Raw genomic sequence first — 23,273 nt, 5'->3', positions numbered from 1 at the left:
CCTGTTTCTTAACTTGCATAACTGTCCTAAAAACTTAATTTTCCAGTAGGTAGATATCTTAAGTGTCAAATAAATATCAGAGTTAGGCTGCTAGCAAGGGGTGCAAATGTAAGCTAGTATATTCTCCCTTCATCTCTGGACCTTGTAATTGGGCCTGATGTTATGTGGGGGCTAACAGGAATCATTAGAAGAGCGTGGCCTGGGACACGTGCGATGAGCCTGTCATATCATGTCACATAAATCAGAGCTCTTCCCAATATAAACCTTGGCTGAATAATTTCAAGGGTACAGGTCATCAGGAGATTCAGATGAAGGAAAGAACATTTGGGGACCTCAAGAACGGCTCCCCGGGTCCTGTCTTCCCTCACTACATACTCAGCTCTCACCCAGAATAATAGGTGAGGATCGTGGGGTCACCTCTCACTACAGAACATTTTGATTATGAAATGTCTCCATTTTCTACCCCAGAGAGTTCTATAGCTGACATGGTATTCTCCAAGGAGCCCTGCCTCATAGATCGTGAGTCCTATTTACTAGAGGTAGTCTTTAGCCAGGGGCGTCCTGAATGTCATTACTCTCTTCGCTCAGAGGCCCACTAGACGAGGGAATTACACGTGGTCACTAGCCTTCTTCTAATTCCCCTGGGTCCCCCCACCAACGCCATCACCCCAAAGAAGGAGTGAAGGGATGGCAGACCAGCTTCCTCCCAGCCACTAAGGAGTTGTGTGACTTTGGGCAACTTGGAGTCTCTCTAGTACTTGGTTTCTTCATTTGTAGTAAGAGTTACCTTTGCCCAATGCTTTACGGTTGACAAAGCATTTTCACACCTGTGAACTTACGCTCCATAATTACTCTGCATAGCCAACATTGTTATTCTAATCGCATAAAATATCATACCACCCAAGGAGATCGCAAGCCGACCTCCTCTCCCGGCCAGCTGTTTATTCCGAGCCATCCCCATCGCTTGCCTGGATTCCTGTGGGGCCTTCTTAACTGGTTTCTCACTGCCTCCTTGCCTCCTCCTCTGCATGTTTTTCACACGGCACCCCAAGTAGTCCTCTTCAAAAGTAAATCAGATTGTGTCACTCCTACTGATAACCTGCAGTGGCTTCCCATGGCTCTTGAAAAAATTGTGAGCTACTTCTCATGGTGTGTATGATCTGCCTCTTTTTCCAGACTCGGTTCGACTCCCTTTGCTTAAGCCACAGAGGCCTTTCTGTCTTCAGACAGGTGCTTCTTTCCTGCCTCATGGTCTTTGCATGGGCTATGACCCCTACCCAGAATCCTTTTCGTTCTCCTGCCCTCTTCCACTTCCCCTGCCCATTCTTCAGCCGGCTGTCGACAGGACATTTCCCGGCCACCCAGTATAAATCAGAGCCCCAATCCTCATCTCTCAGGGCCCCCTTTCATTTGTCCTTATTGCTCGCATTGTAATTTGTGTGATTATTTGTTTACTCCCTGTCTCCCTGAGGATGCAGTAAATTTCCAGAGAGCAGGAACTCTATTTTATTCACTAGTTTCCCCCGAACTCTAGCGGAGTACCTGGCACAGAGTAGCTGCTAAAACTCAAGAAAGATTAAGCAGTGTGGCCAATGTCAAGCTTTTGACCTGATATTCCCAGAGTTTCAAAGCCCTCTAAAGCCGCGTGGATTGTATCTGGGTTGTGTTGAGCCATCACCCTGAAGGGACATGTGAGAAGAAAAGAACCATTTTATCCGCCCCAATGTGATTATGAGCAGGCAACTGAGTATGTTAATTTTTTGCAAGGCAGTATTATGTAGTAATTAAGAGGACAGATTCCAGAGCCAAACTCTCTGGGTCTAGATCTCAGCTCTGCGTTTACTAGCTGTGTGACCTTGGACAAGTTTCCTAACCTCTCTGTACCTCATTTTCCTCATCTATAAAATCAGGATGCCTACGTCATAAGGTTGTTGTAAGGATTAAAGGAGTGAATATACATAAAGCATTTAACACACTACCTAGCAGATCATAAGTATCATATACAGGTTTGGAATTATTCTGTTTCATTATTTTGAAAAATAATGCATCATGTGATTTATTTTTAGATTTTATTTATTTATTTATTTATTTATTTATTTGAGAGAGAGAGAGAGAGAGTGTGTGTGTGTGTGTGTGTGTGTGTGTATGAGAGGAGAAGAGTAGAGGGAGAGGGACAAGCAGACTCTCCTCTGAACACAGAGCCCGACACAGAGCTCCGTCTCACAACCCTGAGATCATGACCTGAGCCAAAATCAAGAGTCGGCCTTAACCAATGGAGCCACCCAGGTACCCCTGATTCTTTTTAATTTAAAATATTCAAAAGGCTATGATAAAAAAGTAAGTCTCCCCCTGCCATCAACCTCCCAGTTTTTTCAGCCCCCCAATTCTCCCTAGAGAAAACCACACAGCACCCAATTATCAGGGCTCATTCTAGAGATATTCCGTGTATATACAACTGTGTGCCTGCATGCATGCGTGCACGTCCATGCCCACAAGTCCCCAAAATCTAAATTTCTCTGGTGTTTGTCTGGGAGAGTTGACTTTCTGGTAGGGCTTTTCATTCTTCCTCTTTCATGGGAGAGGTTATGCTTTGTTTCCGTGAGATAAGAAAAAGTGAATCTGGGGTTGTCTCGGAGTCGAGCCATCAGTGATTTTCTGAAACACCTGGCCCTTGTGGGGCTGTGTGCAATTAAAGTGTTTGTTCCCACTGTAGCAAGATGTGCCTTCCGAATCCGGTGCCTGCTTTCAAGGTGAAAGAAACCTCTCCCTGAAAGACGGGCAGTGCTCTGGTGGTGTGAATCTGAGAGAATGCGGAGAGCCGTAATCAGTTCTGGACTTGAGTGATTAGAAAATATGGAAAGCACTTCAATGCTTTAAAATTGCTCCGTAGCACGCGGCCAAGAAAACAGATTGCTTGGGTATTTTTCCCCCAAAATTCACAATCATTTTCCATTCCAAGAACAGCCAAAAAATTAACCCACGGCTCTCAGAAATAGTCGTCTCTCTTTTAGTTTGCATCTAATCACTTGAATTCACACGTCCTCGTGCCAAACTGTCACCTTTTAACAATATAGAGCGTGCTGGTTACATCACCAGTGGATGGCTTGCACGCTGCGGCAGCTTCCCCGTTACACTGAAGGGCGGCTCCCCGATGCTCCTGGCAGCCACCTCGGTAGGCACTGGCCCCACGGGCCATAGAGTCAGTGTTCACAAAGGCAAATTTTCAGCTTCATCTGGAAACGTCATCTAGGACTGATGGCTTACGAAAAGACCTTTGTCCCTTGGTCTCATTTTCTTGAAACAAGGGCTTCTGTCTTCCACGATATAGTGACTGAGCCGTTGCCCTAACTGGTGGTCGGTTTGGCCTCTGAGCCTGAGTCACAGATCCAGCTGTTACATATCTATTGTTTGTATGTAACAAAGCACCCAAGGTGCAGGTGGCTTAAAAGTCCCACTATATTATTATTGCTCATGATTTCCTGGATCAGGAACCTGGGCAGGGATCGGCGGGGTGATTCTTCCCTTCCTGGTGGTATAGATGGAGGTCATTTGGTGTTATTCAGCTAGTAGATGAGCTGGTTAGAAGGTCTGAAAGGGCCTTACACTCACATCTGGCACTTTTCTTTTTTAAGATTTTATTTATTTATTTGAGAGAGACAGAGTGAGAGAGAGAGAGCATGAGCAGGGTGAGGGGCAGAAGGAGAGGGAGAAGCAGGCTCCCCGATGAGCAGGGAACCTGACATGGGGCTCAATCCCAGGACCCTGGGATCATGACCTGAGCTGAAGGCAGATGCTTAACCAACTGAGCCCCCCAGGCGCCCCACATCTGGCACCTTTGAAGGCACAGCTGGAAGTCTGGGCTCAGCTGGACCCCCTCTGACTCTCCATGTTTTCTCAGGGCCTTTCCACATGGTTGGACGCAGTGGCTCAGGGTTCTGAGAACAAATCTTCCAAGAGGCTCAGGGATAAGCAGCAAGGATTCCAGTGACCTGGCCTGGGAAGTGCCCGAACGTCACTTCGGCATGCTACCAATCAAGCAGTCACAAAGCCCAGCCCAGACTCTAGAACAAGAGAAGGAAATTCCTCTCAATGGAAAGACACCAAAGAATTTGAAACCACCTTTAATCGAACCCAGTCTATTTCAGGGACACATATCATTGATCATTGATTAGTTTGTGTGTTCACTGGTGTGCTCTGGACAGACCACGCTGTGGTCTGTCTGGACTATGTCCAAAGCCATAGTCAGGCTGCCTTGGATGAAGGTTTAGTCCAAAACAAGATGGAGCAGTGCCCTTCCAAGGGCCACAAAATGAACAGGATATTGTTCATGAAAGAAAGGAGTCTGCTTATAGCTCACATAAATGGTTGGAATAAGGAATTTGTTTCTTTCATAAGAAAGCCCTAGAAAGCTGGCATTATTAATTGTGTGGGGGGGTCACAGTATGGCTGTCTGAATTGATCTTTCTAGTACATTCAGTGTCTCATATTGATTTTAACATTTCCTCGAAACAAGCCATTATATTTACCCAGATATACATCTTTATGAACCTAAAATAAGGATGCTGGATGTAGCGCTTTGGGATTGGATAGCTTCTCCTATCAATCTGTCTAAATGACAATACCGCTCACTAGTATTTGCAGAGTGCTTACTGTGAGCCGGGCACCCTGTGGGGTGGTCTACATAAGCCATCTCCTGTAACCCTGATGTTAGCCCTACTCCCTCATTCAGAGAAGGACACCAAAGTGTAAAGAGGCTGCGTCTTGCCTCACCAAGTGATACAGGCAACAAATGGCAGAGCCACAGTCTGAACCTACATCTGCCTGACTCACAGTCTGTGTTTGAGCTTCTTGTGTTACTCTGCTGCCTCGTGTAATCTCACGTCCGACTCTGTCCCCTGTTGTCGTAGTGTAGGTGCCAGCCTAAACTGCAGGCCCTCTGACCTATCCCTGGACCGGTTATACGCTTGGTTCATAAGATGTGAATTTCCCATATACGTGCCTTTGCAGCAAGGCCAGCCTTGGCCTTGTATCCTCCCATCATAGCCCCATGCCTTGAGTGCCAACCACTCTTGGGGGCCCTCTGTGCACCTTGCTCTCCTAACTCAGCTGCTTCTCAGTGCATGAATTACTGTTGACCTCTTTGTCCAGGATGACATGGGTACTACCCTACACAGGGAAAGGGACCCCGTAGCTAACTCTGCAACTGCAGGAGAGCCCAATGACTGGGTGATGGAATGCGGAGGCTGATGTGGGGACAAGGCATGTGGAATGCCATTAGAGTTTGGCTATGTAGCAACGAGGTCAGCCTGTGGTCCAAGAGTCAGACTGCCTGGGTTCAAATCCTGGCTCGGCCTCTTGCTCTGAGACCTTGAGCAAGCTTCTCAACCTCACTGGACCTCAGTTTTCCCACTTTTAAAATGGGATAATGATAGCATCACCAGCATATGTTTATGATTAGTAGTGCTCCGCCATTTAGGACCTTGGTTTCTTCACCTGTAAAAGGGAATGATAGCTTCACTAATAAAAGCTTATGGTGAGCATTCATTACAATAGTACCCCCCAGTCATTAAATTAGTGCTCATTGAGTGTTGGCAGTGATTTTCCAGTTAAAATTATGTTCAGTGTCATGTAATAGAATCTAACTGCCATGGCTCAATGTAAGAGGCTTCTCTAAGACTTTATTTTTTGGGTTTTTTTTGGAGAAGTTTTCAGTTTACAACATAATTGAGAGGAAGGTAAGAGATTTCCCATATACCACTTACTCCCACACAGGAATATCCTCCCTCCTTATCAACGCCACTCACCAGAATGGTACCTTTGTTACCGAGGATGAACCTACACTGACATCATAACCACCCAAAGTCCATAGTTCACCTTGGGGTTCCCTCTTGGTGCTGTATATTCTATGGGTTTAGGCAAATGTACAATGACATATATCCATCATTATAATATCAAACAGAGTATTTTCTTGCCCTAAAAGCCCTCTGTGCTTTGCCTGTTCATGCTTCTCATGCACACTCACACACACCCCTGTCAACCACTGGTCTTCTCACTGTCTCCATAGTTTTTGCCTCTTCTAGAATGTCACAGAGTTGGAATTGTACAGTATATTATAGCCTTTCCAGATTGGTCTTAATAGCTTTTTAGGGTTCCGTTTCTCTTATTTAACCAGAAGCCCAATAGGAAGCAGTCCAAGGCTGGTCATACAGCTCCCCTCTGCCATGAGGAACAGAGAGTCCTTCTGTTCACTCTTCAGTCTAGAGCTTGTTTCTCTCATCCTCACCCTCAGAGTTAGACAGCTGCTCCCCTCCAACGCCCCTCCCCCGCCCTTTTATCTGTATTCTGGGAAGAAGACCATGCAGCTGTCTTTTTTTAATCAGAAAAACCTGAGTGTTCCCAGAAGCAGACTTCCACTTCCATCACATAGGTCACCACAGAGCTGTGTGACTGCCCCAGCTTACAAAGGAGACAGAACGGGGCACCCTGCCTCCCCCAACATGGATCTCCGTGTAGATCCCAGCAACGGTCAAATGCGTTCCCCTTCTTCTTCCTATCCCTGGTAGCCTTAATCCTGTCTTCTCAGGTTCCTGATTTACAGAGAGGAAAGGTGACGTTTCCCTTCTTTCTCCCTTCAAAGGGCTCTCTGTTGGCCCACAAGTCCAACTTTTATCCAGTGGCCCTGGATCCTCTTCCAGAAAAGGCATGCCCCCAAACCTGGCATCTAAGAAGCCTGGTTCCCTGAAAGCAGAAGTTAAATCATGCCCAACCTCTGCTCAACCATCTCACCAACGGCAAAAGCTCTAGGGCTTACAGTGGCCCTAAGGCCCCCTGGGCCCTGCCTGTCTTCCCTCCTCCCTTCCTCTGTGCCCTTCTCTGCGGTCCTCCCCACTCCTCCCCTTCCCTCCTCCTCTCGCTCAGCCCTCCTTCCCCTCCTCACTTCTATGGCTGCCCACCAGCTTCGTCTCACAAACTCCAAGCACACTTCCGCCTCAGGGCTTGGACACATATTCCTTCTTCCCCCAAACATCCAAATGGCCCCTGCTTGCCTTTCCTTCAAATCAGCCTTCCCATGTCACCTGACCAGACAGGCCTTATTCATTCAGCCTTAGAAAAGTAGCAACACCAAAACAGTGACAATAAGGCAGAGTTTGGGATCTTCCCTGACCCGCTTTATTATTTCTCTGTAACACTCATCACCATGAATGTATTTACTTGTTGTTTGCTGCCTGTGTCCCCCTGATATCTCGGACAGGACAGGACATGGGGCAGGCCGTATCTCCAGGGCCCAGCACGCATATGGACCCCACTGTGTATTTGTTGAATGCAGAAGTGAGTACTTGCCTTTATGATTCTCCTGCTGGAGAGCTCTATGCCTGTAGCCATGGGGACTGTCTTAGCCCATGCCCTGTTAAAGGGCTCTTTTTGGTCGTGACTGACAAAGTCCTCGTCAGTTGAGGGCTGTCTCTGCAGTAGGGAACAGCGGTCATTTCTGCCATGACCACCGTTGTGTCCCCTGCCCCTCACATGACACTGATGTGAGGTAGATGCTCCGTCAGTATTTGCTGGATGATTGAATCAATCTCCCTCTAGTTCTGATGGGGTTGCCGTGGTAGGAAACGTTGGCTGTCTCTCACCTTCTTGGTGAGATGTCCTGCCCACTTCTGCTTTTCTTTCCCAACTCTTGGTTCTCCTATTTCATTTCCTCCTCTTCCCCTTGATATACCTTTGGTTCTTTTATTTATTGTGTTCCAGGGGCCTAATTTTATACAGTCAAAGAATTACCATCACTATGAAAGCCTAAAAAGTTTGTCTGAGTCTTTCATTCATTTTACCACATCAAACACCTATAAAATAGCATCTACCCCATAATTGTGTGTGAAATTGTGTGGGAGAAGAAAATCGCAAAAGCAGCTCCTCGTTCCATCTCCGTGGGTTCTGGGGTTATCATCTACAATCCCAGCAATGTCTCCTGCCTTGTGGAATTTTAAAACTTGATTTTACATTTTGTTTTACAAAAACAATTTTATTATGAATAACAAGATCTAACAGATGAGTGCCCCTGATACCTTGGCAATACAAAAGCAGAAATCATACTTGCCCAGTGGGCCATCATGGAACTGAAGGGTGATTTCACTACGGCACTTGAGGCAGTTTGGGACAGTGGGTCCCCCATGCCTGCTGTGAAATTCCCCTCAGGCTGTTTTTCATGACAAAATCTTCAGAATCCCGTAAGGAGATGTCTGAAAATGACACTGCACTCCTACCTACCTTATTTGCTGTTAGAAAGACAGACACATTTTTCCCGTTGTAAATTCACTTCACGTTATCAGGGCCAGTGTCACTGTTGTGACTCTCCAGCCAACGCATTCACGTTACCTTCATTCAGACCGGTTGGGGGAGCGTCCTGGGAGCCTTGCTGCTGCCTTCCTGAAGGACAGTTTTGCTCCCTCCTTTCCCCCTCCAGGAGCTGGTGTGACATCCCTGGGCCATCTGTCCTGTGCTTTATCAGTCTGGCTCAGGCCGTGGGAGGTGAGCGGGCAGCTTCAGTGACCTGAATTCCAGGACATCTCAATTGTAAAAGCCTCACAAATGAGTAGCAAATATCTATTTTTTTTCACCCTCTTCCCATGGGTTTTCAAACTTATAATAAAAAATTAACAGTAAAAACTTTGCTCAAAAGAGTTCCCACAGGGAAGAGTAAAAAAATACTTTAAACTGTTAGAACTGTTGAGTTCACTCAGGACAAATCCTTTAGCAATGTGCCTGATTCGATAGCCTTCCTCTAGATCAGTGAAAATCAACATAAAAGCAATCAAGACACCACTTGTAAAATGCAACAAAGCCATCGAGTACCAAACATTAACCCAGAGGAAATGTTTAAGAACTTTATAGCAAAAACAATAAGTAATCATTTCTGAAGAACATAGAAAATCTAAATAAATGTTGATATATTATAATGATATCGGTTCTCCCCAAATTAAACTCTAAATGCGACTCAACCCTAATTGAAATCCCGAAAAAGATATTTCACGGGACTTCATCATTTGGTTTGTAAATTTATATAGAATAAGTAAGAAGAGCAAAGACACTTTTCACAAAGAAGAACAAAAAGGGAAAATAGGCCCATCAGAGATCAAAATGCAGCTTTTAGATGCTCTGGTTGAAGTACTTGGCAGGAAGGAGGAGACGCTGGACCCGAGGCAGCTGGGGCTCCCCAGGGGGCAGCCCCTAAGGAACAGCAATAAGGCGTGAGAGCCACTGTCCCGTGGAATCTGTTCATCGCTCTAGGTGAAGCACTCTGGGGGATAGGAGAGGGGCTTCCTGGGGCACTAGAACCATTTATTTGAAGGAACAAGTCCCTCAATCCTGAAGCCGTGAAAGCACACATTTATGGAGGCAACATCATGTAATGACAAGGGCAGAGTCATGAACCAAATGGGGAAGCCATATTGGGGCACATAGAGCGCCGAGCACAGCGGTGGGCAGAATAGACACTCGGGGGGGGAGGGTGAACTCGGCTCGCCAGATCTTGAGGAAGGTCATCTTGGGGTGTGAGGCTTGAATCCAAGTGTAGGAAGCAAAGGGTCTCACAGATGGTGAAGAGGGAACACGTGGGAGTGGAATTTGTAAGTGCGCCTTTTGTGCCACACAGCTGATAGTCCTCTCAGGCGATGCCCTCCACAGTGGCTGTGGGAATTTTTTGTGTGTTTGAGGTCTGACTAAACTGAGGTGCAGAGTGACATTACTTGCTCATAGTCACTTAGCTCCTAAGTTTGTCCTCGGAGCCTGAATGCTTTCCACGCTGCCAGGACTCCCATCTCGCCACGCATGTCCATCTCTCACAGAGCCAAACATCTATTCTGTAAAATCATTCCAATTCCTTAACCTATACATTTAGTGTTAACTTGAAGCTGACACTAAGATTAAAAACGTTCTGTTGCTTGCTGGGTTTTTTTTTTTTTTTTCTCACCAAACAGTAGAACTTGTTATTTCCCTAGCTTCTATTTTTAAAAACAGCTTCAATATGGGTTTTCATAAGTTGTCATTTGATCCCAGAAGCAAGTCATTTGCAGGCCTATTTCATTCCAAATGTGGGGAAGTTGGCCCAGAAAGGCAGTATTGTAAACTTTCTCTTTATCCCAAGTCATAGGTCAATTTAAATTAGCAAGAAAAATGTTTGCGTGCAGCCTCGGCTGGTAAGTGAATAGGCAACAGGAGTGAACATCTTTGTTGGAGAAGAATAAAAGCCAATCTACTGGCTGTGTTTTCAATAAGACGACAGTAGTTTAAATGCCTGGTTAGAGGAAGACAGACTATTCATGCCTCTCTCAGAGCAAATGCATGGACAAGTCAAATAGCTCCTCGCTTTGGGGAATAGTAAAGCATTACTCTTGGATTTGAACAGCCAAGATGGTTGAAATTGAATCTCTCTTTGGGTTGTACACGTTATAAATAAGTTTCATTTGGGGCACGTAGAGAATGTGAATGGCCTTATTGAAATCAATGACTTTGAGTATGGAAAGGGGTTCTCTCTCCCTCTCTCTCAAGATTTGCTTTGAAATAAAGGCCACAAAGGAATGTGGCCAAAAACCCAATTTTGATGGCACTTGCGCTTATACATAGCACGAATAAGGAAAAAGACACACAAGCATCCATAATCTTACAGCTTCATCTCTGTGCTCTTGAACTTATCACATGCTCAGCAGATGCAGTGAGAACTCCTTCAGAGCGAAGGACTCAGAATTCCAGAGATAGCAAGCAGCTGTCACAGGCATGATTATGTGGAGGACCAAAGAACGGGGGCAACCGCTGAAAACGCGCTTTGATTTTACCGACGACTGCCCGTTCAAAATGGGTGTTGATACATAAATACCATCTGGGACATGAGAGCATTCAAAGGTGTTTTCTTCCAAATGAAACACTAAAGACACCTCTGCTGGCTTCATGAACAGCGGGGCTTTGCTTCATGGAGAGCAGGTTGGATGACTCATGTTCAGTTAGGAGACAGTTTGCTGTGATAGGAGCCAAAACTCTGCCCAGTTTGACTCTCGTGTCGGATGTGCACTGTGCGGCACGCTCACCTCTGGAGGTTGATCGTGTTGGAAACACACATCCTCAAGCTGCTCTCAGGGTCTGTTTCTCTGTGACCCCACGATATCAGGTCCCCCAAACCTGTCCTCCTCGCCTGGGCCACTACAAAGAGTTCCCTCACCCCACACCCAACTGTCCTTTACAGGTTGTCTAGGGGCTCGAATGAGACTGTATGATATACATGCACACATGTGTGCATGCACACACACTCACACATTCACACACACATCAAGAATCAGGCAAGATTGTTGTTTACGTAAAGCTTATGGGTCTACATCATCAGATGGATTGCTTATTTGTGTGGGGATTCATGTATTCATTCACTCATTCATGCACAAAACACGTTCCTATTGCAAGCTGATGTGAGTGGTTGCTCCTTTGGGAAAGATTTTTCTTTACAAGCCCCCACTAGAGATAAGTCTCTGGGGGAACGGTAGCCAGTGCTCATCCCAGACTAGTCAACTTCCTGAAAACCAGTTTAAACGACGTTGCTGCATCTGAGCTTCCGAATGCAGCTGCGGTAACCCCACATGGCTACTTCTGGGGTGGGGATTTCTCCCTTTGACTTCCCAGGGAGGCAGCAACTTAATCCCAAATAACGATTAGCAAGGGCAGCTTGGCTTCAACGTGATGGCCTTTAGACCAGAACAACCATCATCACCAGGAGTTAAAAATCATAGTGAGTCAGTTTCATCCCAGAAAACTCTTTGTGATGAAAATACTCCTCTGCCATTTCTGAAAAGACTTTATCCAGTGATTCACCTTCCTTTCTATGCACATGTCCATTCATGACGCGATAGGTCATGCAGCGTTTCCGTGCTAGAAAAAGTTACAAACTCTTTTCTAAACCTCAGGAGTGTACGCCATCTTCTTAATGCTAGTGAGGATTAGAAAATGAGGAGCCAACCCTTGGAGCATAAAGGTAGCATCATACACCATTGCCTATTGAGATGGGTTCCGTCCCCTGCTGGGCGCATTCATGGGAGCCTCTTCCCAGCCGACTCATGGCAGGAGGAGCGTCCTGTAGTTGTTAGACCCATTGTGAAGCCAGCCACCTTGGTCTGCCACTTACTTGCTGCATGACTCTGGGCACGTTATTTAACTTCTCTCTAGCTTGGCTTCTTCTTTTGTGAAACAGGGAAGATAATAATATCTGTCTCTTCGGCCTATTAAGTATACTGACTACAGTGCTATTCATAGAGCACGCAGAACACTGCCTGACACATCATTAGTCCCATGTAGATATTTGTCAAATAAATTGCTTTCAGTTGTTCTTCTCTCTTTTTCCTTGCAATCATATTTTCATATACTTTTTGGTAATTCAGTAGTAAGTTGTTGAATTATCTTTTCCATATTTTCCCTTAAAAAGAAGCCTATTTGCCATGTGCCAATTTTTTAGATACCATTATACCTATCTAGAATATCACATGGGAACTGTTCTTTTTGGCAGCCAGGTATTTAGTGGAGCAAAAGTTATCCTGAGGCTGTATGGTTGTAGTTTATGTGTTTACGAAGTGGCCCTATCCATTGGACAAGAAGGAAAACGTGTGACATGGTACTTAATTCATTTCCTTCCAGAAAGTCCTGATTTTATCTGGGGTTCATAGCTTTCAGATGTTCAGCAGACTAAAAACAAAACAAAAAAAATTCCTCTTTCTAACATATTGATAAAAATCTGGAAAAGCAATTACTCTACTAATTTTTTCATCCTGCAGAGACGTCGTCAGGCCACCATTTATATACGTGGGGATTAGAGGGTCCTGCCGTGGCTGGCCTCATCTGACATCATCAGATCTCTGGTTCACTGGCAGGCATTTGCTATTTGATCTAAGGTGTATAATGGACTGTTTATGAAACACATCTTAATCTTCCACCCTATCTTCACCTCTGGATGTTAAACTCACTTGTAGAGTCCCACGTTATACAATATGGCATTTAAGTAGGAATAATGGTAAATGGATTTACACTTAATGACATTTAAAGAATTGCATGCCAATTCTTTCTACTTTAAATTTGATCCTTTAAGTTCTTCCTAATTTGGGATGATTGTTTCTGTCGTGGTAGAGATCCAAGTAATCAGTAAAATGACAACCTGGACAAGACTGAAGCACAAGATACATAATCAGAAGGATAGTTTTTACTTTTAATTTCCTTCCACATTAGTGGCATTAATTTCTCGCAGTCTTTTTTTCCCTTCTTTTTCATTCTGTTCTCAAATTCTTTTAACTTCTCAGATTTCTCTCTCATCCCTTGCCTTTTATCCACCTCCCCCCCCGCCAGATGGCTGGAGTGTTTTGTTTTGTTTTTTCATTGTGTTGCTTTTCCTCTCTTCCCCTAGGATGCTTTTCTTGTGTGCTTTTCTGATACTGTTTGATGCTCAGTACATCATAGGGTAGAAACTCAGCTGTGCTGACCCAGTGGCTGGATATAATTTAGCACCGATTCTCTCTGCCTGGAGAATACCACTGCATCCAGCCAGGCTGCAAGATGGGATCCAGGAGAACATCCAAGTTGTTCCATAGCCAGCATGCAGCATCCATTCTCTGCACCAGTGTTTTTACCACCTCCATTTCCAAGATATCGCTGCCATTTTGTCTTCTGTGTGCCAAGGACTCTACTGATGGGGTTTGTGCATGACGTAAATCCTCCTACTTTATAGAGGCAGTGAAAAGGAATCCAAGAGTTGAGGCCACAGACATCTTCCTCCCTGCAGAGACACTAGAAACAGAATAGTTGAAACTGCAGGGTTAGAATACTAAAATGGAAGGAACCATAGGCATCAGTACCAAAGCAACTAAACTGAAGAAGATCAACAGTGCACTATTAAATAGAGATCTAATTCAATTCAGCAGCGTTTGAACACCTACAGAGTGCCAGGAACTCTGCTGGGTGCTGAAATTACCAAAATGAGTAGGATGATTCTTTGCCCTCTAGGGCAAAAAGCAAATCGGTTAGGGTGCATTTGATGAGCACACAACAAAAGTATGTACTTGGAACAGACACACAGGAGGACCTGACTCCCACCAGGGATGGGGGCCGTTCAGGGATACTGCCTGCAGGAGGGAATGTCAGAACTGGGTTCTGAAGGATCGAATAAACTAGGAAACCTAATAAAAGTCCAACACAAAAAGTTCAGGTTTCAGAGCTATCGTATTTGGATTTTCTGTTTTGAAAGCATTACCCTGGAAAGTGTGAAAGATTGCTGAGAGGTGCTGGGAGGAGACAGTAGGAGGTGAGAAAGATCAGGAATTGAGAGTTCAAATAAGACCATGGCCAAGAGCCTTGGACTAAGGTGGGGGCAGTGGGAATGGCGCAGAAAAGACAGAATTGAGGATGTGTAGGGGTAGAACTGATAGGGCTTCCTGACTGGTTGGGATGTGGGTGTGGCTTAGGATATAGAAGCATCAGCACCATCTGGGGCCCCACCTTATGGATCTTGGTCACATGTAATAGAGCCAAGTTCCTGTGTTTACAAAAGAAAATGATGGGCCTATCTAGACATACCACCTCCTAAGTCCTTTTTTTTTTTAAAAAAGGAGTCTGGGGGAAGGAGGAAGACAGGAAAAAGGAATGGAGTGTTTTGCCACTTTCAAGAGTAATTTATGTGTCAGCATCCGGCACCCCAAATTTGATAAGCCTTCATCAGAAAGTACATTTTGCTTGATTTTGTAAACATAATCTTTCAATTTCCAGAAATGCAAAAGTGTGCTCAAGATGTTAGAAGATGTCATTAGTGAAAATGTTAGCTTCCTAACCCCTTACCCACACAGAAAAAAACTTATCAAAAACATGTTTTAGATACCTTGCTATTAGAAGAGGTCAGATTTTCTGAAAATAAGAAATAAATTCCAAATGTTATACGGATGGTACCTGATACGCTGTGCTCTTTGTTATTCAAACCCTATAGTCTTTCACTCTCTTTGACAATATCATTTTCTCCCTGGAGACTGCAGCTAAAAAAGAAGACACCAGAAAAAGTATTGACTACTCAGGCAAAACTCTGAATAAATGCCCACAGAGACAACTATAATGACAATCACTGGAATAACTAATGTTTATTGAATACTTACTATGTGGCAGACACTGTGTTAAGCATTTTATATAAATTAACTCATTTAATTTTCATATCAACGCTATGAGATAGGAACTTCTATGATAACCATTTTATAGATAAAGGCCCTGAAAGTTAGGCCAGTTAAATAATTTGCCTAAGGACACAAGAGAAGCAACTGATGGAGCCATGTTCAAATCCAGATTTGTTGGACCTCAGAACTCACTCTCTTAACCATTGGACAATACCCACTTTCCTAAGCAGTTGAAGTCCCTTTTGAGCTTTCCTTTTGAAAATCAAAACTTAAAATATCACTATATTTTCTCTTTCCCCAAGTTGTACTTTCTTTAAAAAATGCCAACAGTCTCAATGTACTTGATGTCAGATTAGAAGAATATGACATTCATAGACTTCCTTTGTCATGATGTAATTGGTCATTATTTTTGTCATTCTTCTCCTTTTACCTGTTTCTCCTCCAATATAAGCTTGCAAAAGGATGATAGAACAAGTTTCTAATGCTAGGTTACTTACCGTGACTTACTGTGTTAGCCTGGATACTCATCACTCACTGGGCTTTGGCGCAATCATAGAATGATGGCTTCCATTGATGAAGCACTTCCAATGTTCCAGGCATCGAGTGAAGCCCCTTACAACAATGCAATAGGGAGTAGTAGAATTAGCCCCATTACAGATGAGTAAACTAAGGAGTATCTTATTACAAAGTCACATATCTAATAAGAATTAAACTCTGGATTAGAACCCATATCCATTGACTCTAAAACTTATACCATGCTACAAGATCTCCATGTTCTGCATCCTGGTGTGGTCTCTTGATACCAGGTTCACTCTGATTTTGTAAAGATCAGAAGAATGCTACCCATTTGAAGGAAAACCAATAGATGCCTTAAAGCCATAATAATACCTACCATATGTTTAATGAATATATGTGTCACTTATGTGTTAAGGACCTGCAGTCCTCACCGCAACCCTACAAGACAACCATTATTGTTCCCTACAGAAGGGTAGGAACAAGAGTATCGGAGAGGTTAAGTAATATGCCCAAGGTCTCATGGCTAGTACACAGCTGACCCAGTTGTCAGGTCAAGGTCTGTAGGGCTCCAAACTCTAAATGATACAGCTATTATGCTCTATCATCACTTGCTTTTCTCTATCCCTTTGGGGAGAAAAACATTCTGACAGAGTATCAGTATTTAAAGTTATGTTAAGGTTGGTATTGAGATTTTAATTACACAATTAAAAGGATACTCCTAGAAGCCCAGGAAATCTTTTTTTAGCCTCACTGTTTTGGGTTGATTCTCCTGCGTAGGTTGCTCCCCTTTTTTCTTTAAAAATCCTTCCCAGAAACCTGCTTGCTCTGTCCTGTACTCTCTCCCGCCCCCAACCTACCTCAAAAGGAAAGCAACAGAACAGCACATCCAAGTCCCATTTTTCTTGCTTGATCATCAAGAGCATGTAAATTACAGTGAAATATGGCCTGAGTCAGCTCCTCACAGGACAGAAATCAGTAACCATTGATATTGCTAAGCAACACCACAGAGGAGCGAGGCTGCAAATTAGGTGGCAAATTTATAAGAAGTCAGAATATCTGGGGACTCACTTGGGCATTTCATTATGAACCATCTGGATGATCCACAGTGATGACCACACATTTTTGTTCACTGTTCGTGGATGATAATTCCCATGTAATTATACGGCACCTCCCTCTGTGCTCCTAACTTACCTCTCAGAACCTTCCACTGGATTTTTCATAATCCAGATAGTTCCTTGCAAGATCATTGGGAACAGTTATACCTAATGGTCAGCTTTCATTCCTTCCCAAAATAAGATTTGAAACAAAACAAAACAAAACCACTCCATTGGCTCGTGTGAAGGCAGAGCTGGCTGGGCAAGAACACGCATAAGGAGGGAGTTAGTCACAGGATCCTAGCAGCTCCGTGGGCCTGATATGGGCTCCACCTTGGTTGTCCTAGGGGAGCCTGAGGTAATTAGATTCAATTGGTTCTAAGCCAGAGATGAGCACACTGCGGTACTTACACCAGGTGAAATCTATGAGCTTGGAGAGACAAGGAAGTGAGCCCAAGTCCTTCACCCTCTGGTGAAGGATTGCCTAGCAAGGATCCCTCCCAGTTCCAATAATCAAGCTGGTCTCATTTGTTCACTCATTCATCCAACTAATATTTATAAGAAAGTTAGACCAAGCAACCTGATTTTAAGCCAAAGATTACAAATCGATGAGCCAAATATGAGACCCAGGTGGTGTTTTGTTTTGTCGTTGTTTTTTTTCTTAGAGAGAGCAGGAGCAGGGGAGGGGGGTGGAATCTCAAGCAGACTCCCCACCCAGCACAGAGTCTGACGCGGAGCTCAATCTCACGACCCTGAGATCATGACCTGAGCCGATATCAAGATTCAGACACTTGACTGACTGAGCCACCCAGGTGCCCCCTCCAGGTGGTGTTTTTTAATTTGGAATCCATTGCCAACATTTAAAAAGCAGACATAAAAAGCCAGATATCTGGCTTCCCTTGAATAATCAGCAGGTCTGTCAACACTGTACCCACGTTTCCTCATGGAGCTGGAGGTGTGTGATCACTGCCCATGTAGGCATGCACTGTCCAGGTGTCCCTAATCACGCCTCTCCCTGTCCTTGTCTCCAGCCCACTCTGCTCACCTCCCTACCTGGTGCCAGTGCTTCGTTCGTGCTTTGTCAGAATGCCTTCTGTGCCCCAGACACTGGGCCAGATGCTGGGGACCGATCTGACTCCGGATTTGGCCGGTGATGTAACATCAGTGTTTTGCTGGGAGCTCGGGCCCCAGAATGATGTCAGCAGGTGGACATAAACAAGGAAAGGGAGAGAGGGGGCAACAGAAATATCAGCAATGACAAACCAGTGGGTCCAGGTTTGTGGGGAGCCTGAAAAGGAAGAATATTTCACAAAGGGGCGAGATTCAGAGGGCATGAAAATCAGGTGATAAATTCCTGAGCAGTCTATTCAGAAATCCTTCTTGAAGCTCAATAGCTGATGGAAGACAATGCACCAGCTGAGCCCTTTATTTTCATTTGCACAGTTCTTGCCTGGCGTCCAAAAGCCTAAGTAAGTGAGAGGTTTTCATCTTGCAGAAGAAAAAGAAGTACAGGTTAGCATAGAAAGGGAAGAGTCAGATGTCAAAGAACTCCATAGAGCAAAAGCCTCTCTGGTAACTCCTTGCATGTGACATCTATGTCTGGCCACATGTAGGGGACAGCTGTCCTCGGGCAAGCGTGCACACATTAGGAGCCTCTTAGAGAAGCTTAACACGTGAACATCATCCCCTCCCCCCACAACAGAATGGTAAGTAGAAGCTTTGGCAGTGAGTCAGTACTTTGAAAGCTTCTTTTGAGTGAGATTTTGAAGGTTAAAATATTCCTTTCCTTCTGACTTGAATAGGAAGTGAGGACTCATGGTTCTTTCCCCATTTAACCTCAGTCTCTCCAAGATCATTCTTAAGTTAAAGAAGTTACTGGCATTGGTATGAATTGGATATAAAAAAATAATGACCAAAGAAAGCCTTTTAATGGGAAGCAATTAATTGTGGCGGCTCGTGCAGCCTTTTTTGAGGTGACATGAAACTAAAAGCTTTACGCTGGGCTGTATTGGAAAATACCTTTTAACTCAGAATTTGTGCTAACTGTAATGCAAGTTTTTCACATGAGGCAAAGACAAGAGAGAAAAGATTAGGCTGGATATGCTGCAAGAAAATTAAAAATTACATAGATCTGCAACTGTAAATGCTACATTTAGTGGGATGGGAGATTACAAATACTCAACTGTCACACTTCCCTCCCCCATTCACAACATTTCAGTAATAGAAATAAATTCACAAATTAAAAAAAAAAAACCCACCCTCGGTCTAAAACTGCAACACATGGTTCTGGAAGTTAACCAGGGCAGCCTTTCACTAAATGGAAAGTTTTTTCTTTAGACAGTTTTCCTTGTGTTTAAGGGAAGAAGTCTGGGTTGGGGGGGGCGGGAGCAGGGTGTTGTTGACTTGCACATGGCAAGTGTAGACATTGACATTGGTGCCCACCTGCAGAGATAATCAGAGTTTGAAAAGGATTCAACCTATTAGCAACCCCTTGCTAAGCTGAGTTGATGTTCATTTTGGACCTTTGGCAGACAATGAAGAGGGGGGTACCAGTTACTAAGGATGTCTACACCATCCCAGTGCTTTATATACTTGGCCTCATCTGATCCTCCAAAAACCCTCCTGAGAAGAGAGGTATTTATTGGGGCGCCTGGGTGGCTCAGTTGGTTAAGCGACTGCCTTCGGCTCAGGTCATGATCCTGGAGTCCCGGGATCGAGTCCCACATCGGGCTCCCTGCTCAGCGGGGAGTCTGCTTCTCCCTCTGACCCTCTTCCCTCTCATGTACTCTCTCTCTCTCATTCTCTCTCTCTCAAATAAATAAATAAAATCTTTAAAAAAAAAAAGAGGTATTTATTGTTCTTGTCCCCATTTTATTTTTTTAAGATTTATTTATTTATTTTAGAGAGAGAAGACAGAGCATGAGCAGGGTGGGGGAAGGGGCAAAGGGAGTGGGAGAGAGAATCCTCAAGCAGACTCCCCACTGAGCATGGAGCCTGACGCAGGGCTCCATCCCAGGACCCCCGGATGATGACCTGAGCCAAAATCAAGAGTCGGACACTCAACTGACTGAGCCACCCAGGCACCCTTGTTCTTGTCCCCATGTTAACTGAAGAAGAGACTGAGGCTCAGAGACAACCACCCAGCTCATAAGTAGTAGAGCCACTACTCTGAATCAGCCATCTTGTCCATCTCACTCAGAAGCATTCTTAACCTTGATAATGATGTCAAGAAGTTTCAGGCATCGGTGCCTGCCTTCCTAACTTCAGCTTCTAGGGAAGTTTAACAAACCACAGCAACCTAAACTTCACTGTCATTTGGGAGCTGTGCATTTATGCACTTGAAGAAATGTGAGGAGAGCGTGCGATAAGAGGAAAGCACTGTTCTGGGTTCTGTTGGAAGAGCTCTAAGAGGAAGAGGGTCTCTGCCTTCAACATGTGGATAACCTGATTAGAGAGACAGGGTTTTGTGCAAAATTAGAAAGGCAGGCACGTAGGTCCCGAATGGAACACTGGTATTTTTTAGATAGATGAAGCGTCACGTGCTATCCCAATGGTTACAGTCCACATTGTGACCTTCCCCATAGATCGGCGAGTAGGAGAGGACTGATGAAGACATTTCTTTTCCATGCTGGCCCCGACGTGGCACAATAGCCTTTCGTGCTGAGCAACAAATATGGATTTAAAACCTCTTTAAGTAGTGTTGAATTTGCTTTAACAGACGTGTGTAAAATACCAAATTCTCTCACTGCTCTGCTCCATGTCCCACGGGTTCTCCTTCAGGCTACTTGGTGGTGCTTGCAGTAGTGAAGCTGCCCCTTACTGACAGCATAGTGGGTGTTATTATTCATCTACTCTTTACCACAGCTTTATGGGGTTGGTACAGTTATGCCCCTTGCAGCTGAGGACGCTAAGGCTTAGAGAGGTCAAACAATTTGCTCAAAGTCACACAGCTGATAAGTGGTAGACCATGGATTCAAGCCTACACCCTGGTTTCAAAGCCCATGTCCTTAACTTCCACTTGCTACTGAAAATAATCCTTCCATGGGTTGATATAATCCAGTATCTGTACACACCTTCTTGATAGGTAAGGCAACTGGACTGAGAGACTATCTTTTGTACTGAGAAAGCCTTAATTTGTAGGTCTTCCACATTGAGTTCAAACTAATACCAAAAATGAAGAAGCTCTTTGACTTAAAAAATGAACAAGGAATCATTTTGTTTTCCTATCAGCTAACACTTAAGTAATAAATACCTGTTCTCCCTGATTTCTCTCCCTCTGTTTTGCATTCCAATATTATGAACCCAGCATAGATGCTGCTATTGACTTTCGGTTTTATGTATCAGAATTTTGAGGCCCAAAAGGTGAGAAGTCCCTTTTCTCCTGCTCCTGTCGGGGAAGATTGGCTGAAAAGGGGGTTGAGAATGCCAGAGGCCTCAAAAGTGGAGCTGAGAAAGTCAGTGTTGGAAAGGAGAAATCTGTATCCATGCCATTCTGAAGAGAGGAGAGTAGGAGCCCAAAACACTAGCTCTTATTCACTGATTCTTTGAGACTGAAGATAAAACCCTTCCCTTGACTTGTCAGTCAGAAAGGATGGACAGGAATCGGGAGGCACCTTAAAGCAGGCCATTATGTTGCAAGACGTGGAAAGAAGAGGACGGAGGAATTGACAAAAGGCTCTATCAGTCCTAGAGATCTGGGAGCATGGATGCCCGTGGCCGCAGCTGTCCAAATAGCGTGAAAGCAGGTGTGGTCACCATGACAGGCGGCATTCACGATCGCCCTGCAGGCTCAACTCCCAACACCAACCCCCAGGTTCTGGAATTTTTTCTTAGGCTGTGTGGGCTTCTTAGAGAAATGTTACAGTGAAGAGACACCAGGTGGTACCCAGGATGATATTCACTGGTGATTCATCCCTCTTCCGGTCTTAGCTATCTCTCGCTCAGTTGATATAATGGGTGTTGCTAGCTGGGATGAAACAGCCCTCTCTTGAGCTCCCGCACTTCCTCCTATCCCAAGGAAACTCAGCTTGGCTGAGGCCCAGCTGGAATCCTAATCCAGTGGTGTGATGGTACCTTGGTTAGTCTCTGTGGGGAGTGTGCTGACTGGAGGCCATTTCCCCTTGCCGATCAGTTTTCATTCATGCCTCTCAGGCCCTCTCAGGCCCTCTCAGGGTGGCTGAGACCACTCTCCATGAGGCATCCATGGTCTGTGGGACACCAGCCAGGTGTGTGATGGGCTCTGGCTGATGTGTGCATGTCATGTCCATCTTTGTCACCTGTCCCACCCCTCTTCCTGCATCCCCCGAGGCCCTGGTTCAGGAACGAGAGCCACCAGCTCTTGGAGATGCACCCCACCGACCCCAGGATGCTGCCCTGACCACCTGAGAGCATGGGAAGCCTGAGCCCAGCATCTCACTATCTCATCACGGTGTGCGTTAAAGATGATTCTAGCAGACTGGTCTCCTTCCCGTTCTTTTCTGCCTTTGCTTTAGTATGCAACGAGCAGGATTCCCTCACCTGGGCAAGATGCTCTTCCCTTGTCCGACTTCCTCCCTGTGCTTCGAGTTGCTATGTCACCTGTCGTTACTTGGCTTTTCACTACTCGTATTCCCTCTCTTGCACCGTCTTAGCCTCATTTTTTATCCATTCCATTCAGTTCTTAGCCTTCTGTCCCATTCATCCAAGGAAGCAGCTAAGAAACAATCTGGATGTTGCTGCGGCAGCAGCCATGTGTGAGCCTTGTCAGACATGAACGGTTCCAATTCCGACTGTGTAAAAATAGAACAATGGAAGAATGTGTTTGTATTTATTTATACCTGATCCCATAAGAGATGGGGTAAAAAAATAATCACACCTGTCACAAGCAGATGTTTGACAGTTTGTAATTGATCCATGAAAACAGGTGTGTGTCTATGGAGAGGTTGCATCTAAAATGACAGATCCATAAGAATTGCAATGGTGTATCTTTCCTGTATAGAATATGGTTTACACCCCACTTTGCAAAACCCAGAGCCACCCACGTTCTGTTTCCTGAGCAGATAGTTGAGAATAGCAGCTGCTTATGCTACCGCTTTACCTCAGGGGAAGAGTAGAGGCTACAAAAAAATGAGTTGGCTGATATAATTCATGAACTTTACTATAAGATTTTACATGCACACACACACACACACACACACACACGCATATATTATGTGTAAAGCCACCATGAACATGTGTTTAATATTTATGAAGGTATTTAGATCGTTTAAGAATTCCAAGTTTGTGCAATGTCATATGTATAATAGACTACTGTTCTTAAAATACCCAGAAAAAAATTATATTCCACTGAAGGCAATCCCCAGGAGTCATTAAAAAGACTTTCTTGTTATTTACACAAAATTCAATTTCTTACTGAAGTACTTATACCTTTTGTCATGTATCTAACAAAACCAGAGGAGGCAGGTTTTTGCAGAAAGATAAGGATGAGGTGATTTTTCTCCTCGAGGCA

At 44.6% G+C, this 23,273-nt stretch overlaps 1 protein-coding gene across 3 annotated transcripts in view; it reads left to right on the top strand.

Moving 5' to 3' along the window:
- Window positions 1-23,273, top strand: part of SLC24A2 (solute carrier family 24 member 2) — a 233,403-nt gene that overhangs the window by 147,730 nt on the left and 62,400 nt on the right. The window lies entirely within an intron of this gene.

Source organism: Eumetopias jubatus, unplaced genomic scaffold (genome assembly GCF_037043125.1).
Source record: "Eumetopias jubatus isolate StellerSeaLion01/CBP00866 unplaced genomic scaffold, mEumJub1_p1.0 scaffold_15, whole genome shotgun sequence".
NCBI classification, from domain to species: domain Eukaryota; kingdom Metazoa; phylum Chordata; class Mammalia; order Carnivora; family Otariidae; genus Eumetopias; species Eumetopias jubatus.
This window is presented reverse-complemented; position numbering and strand designations above follow the sequence as displayed.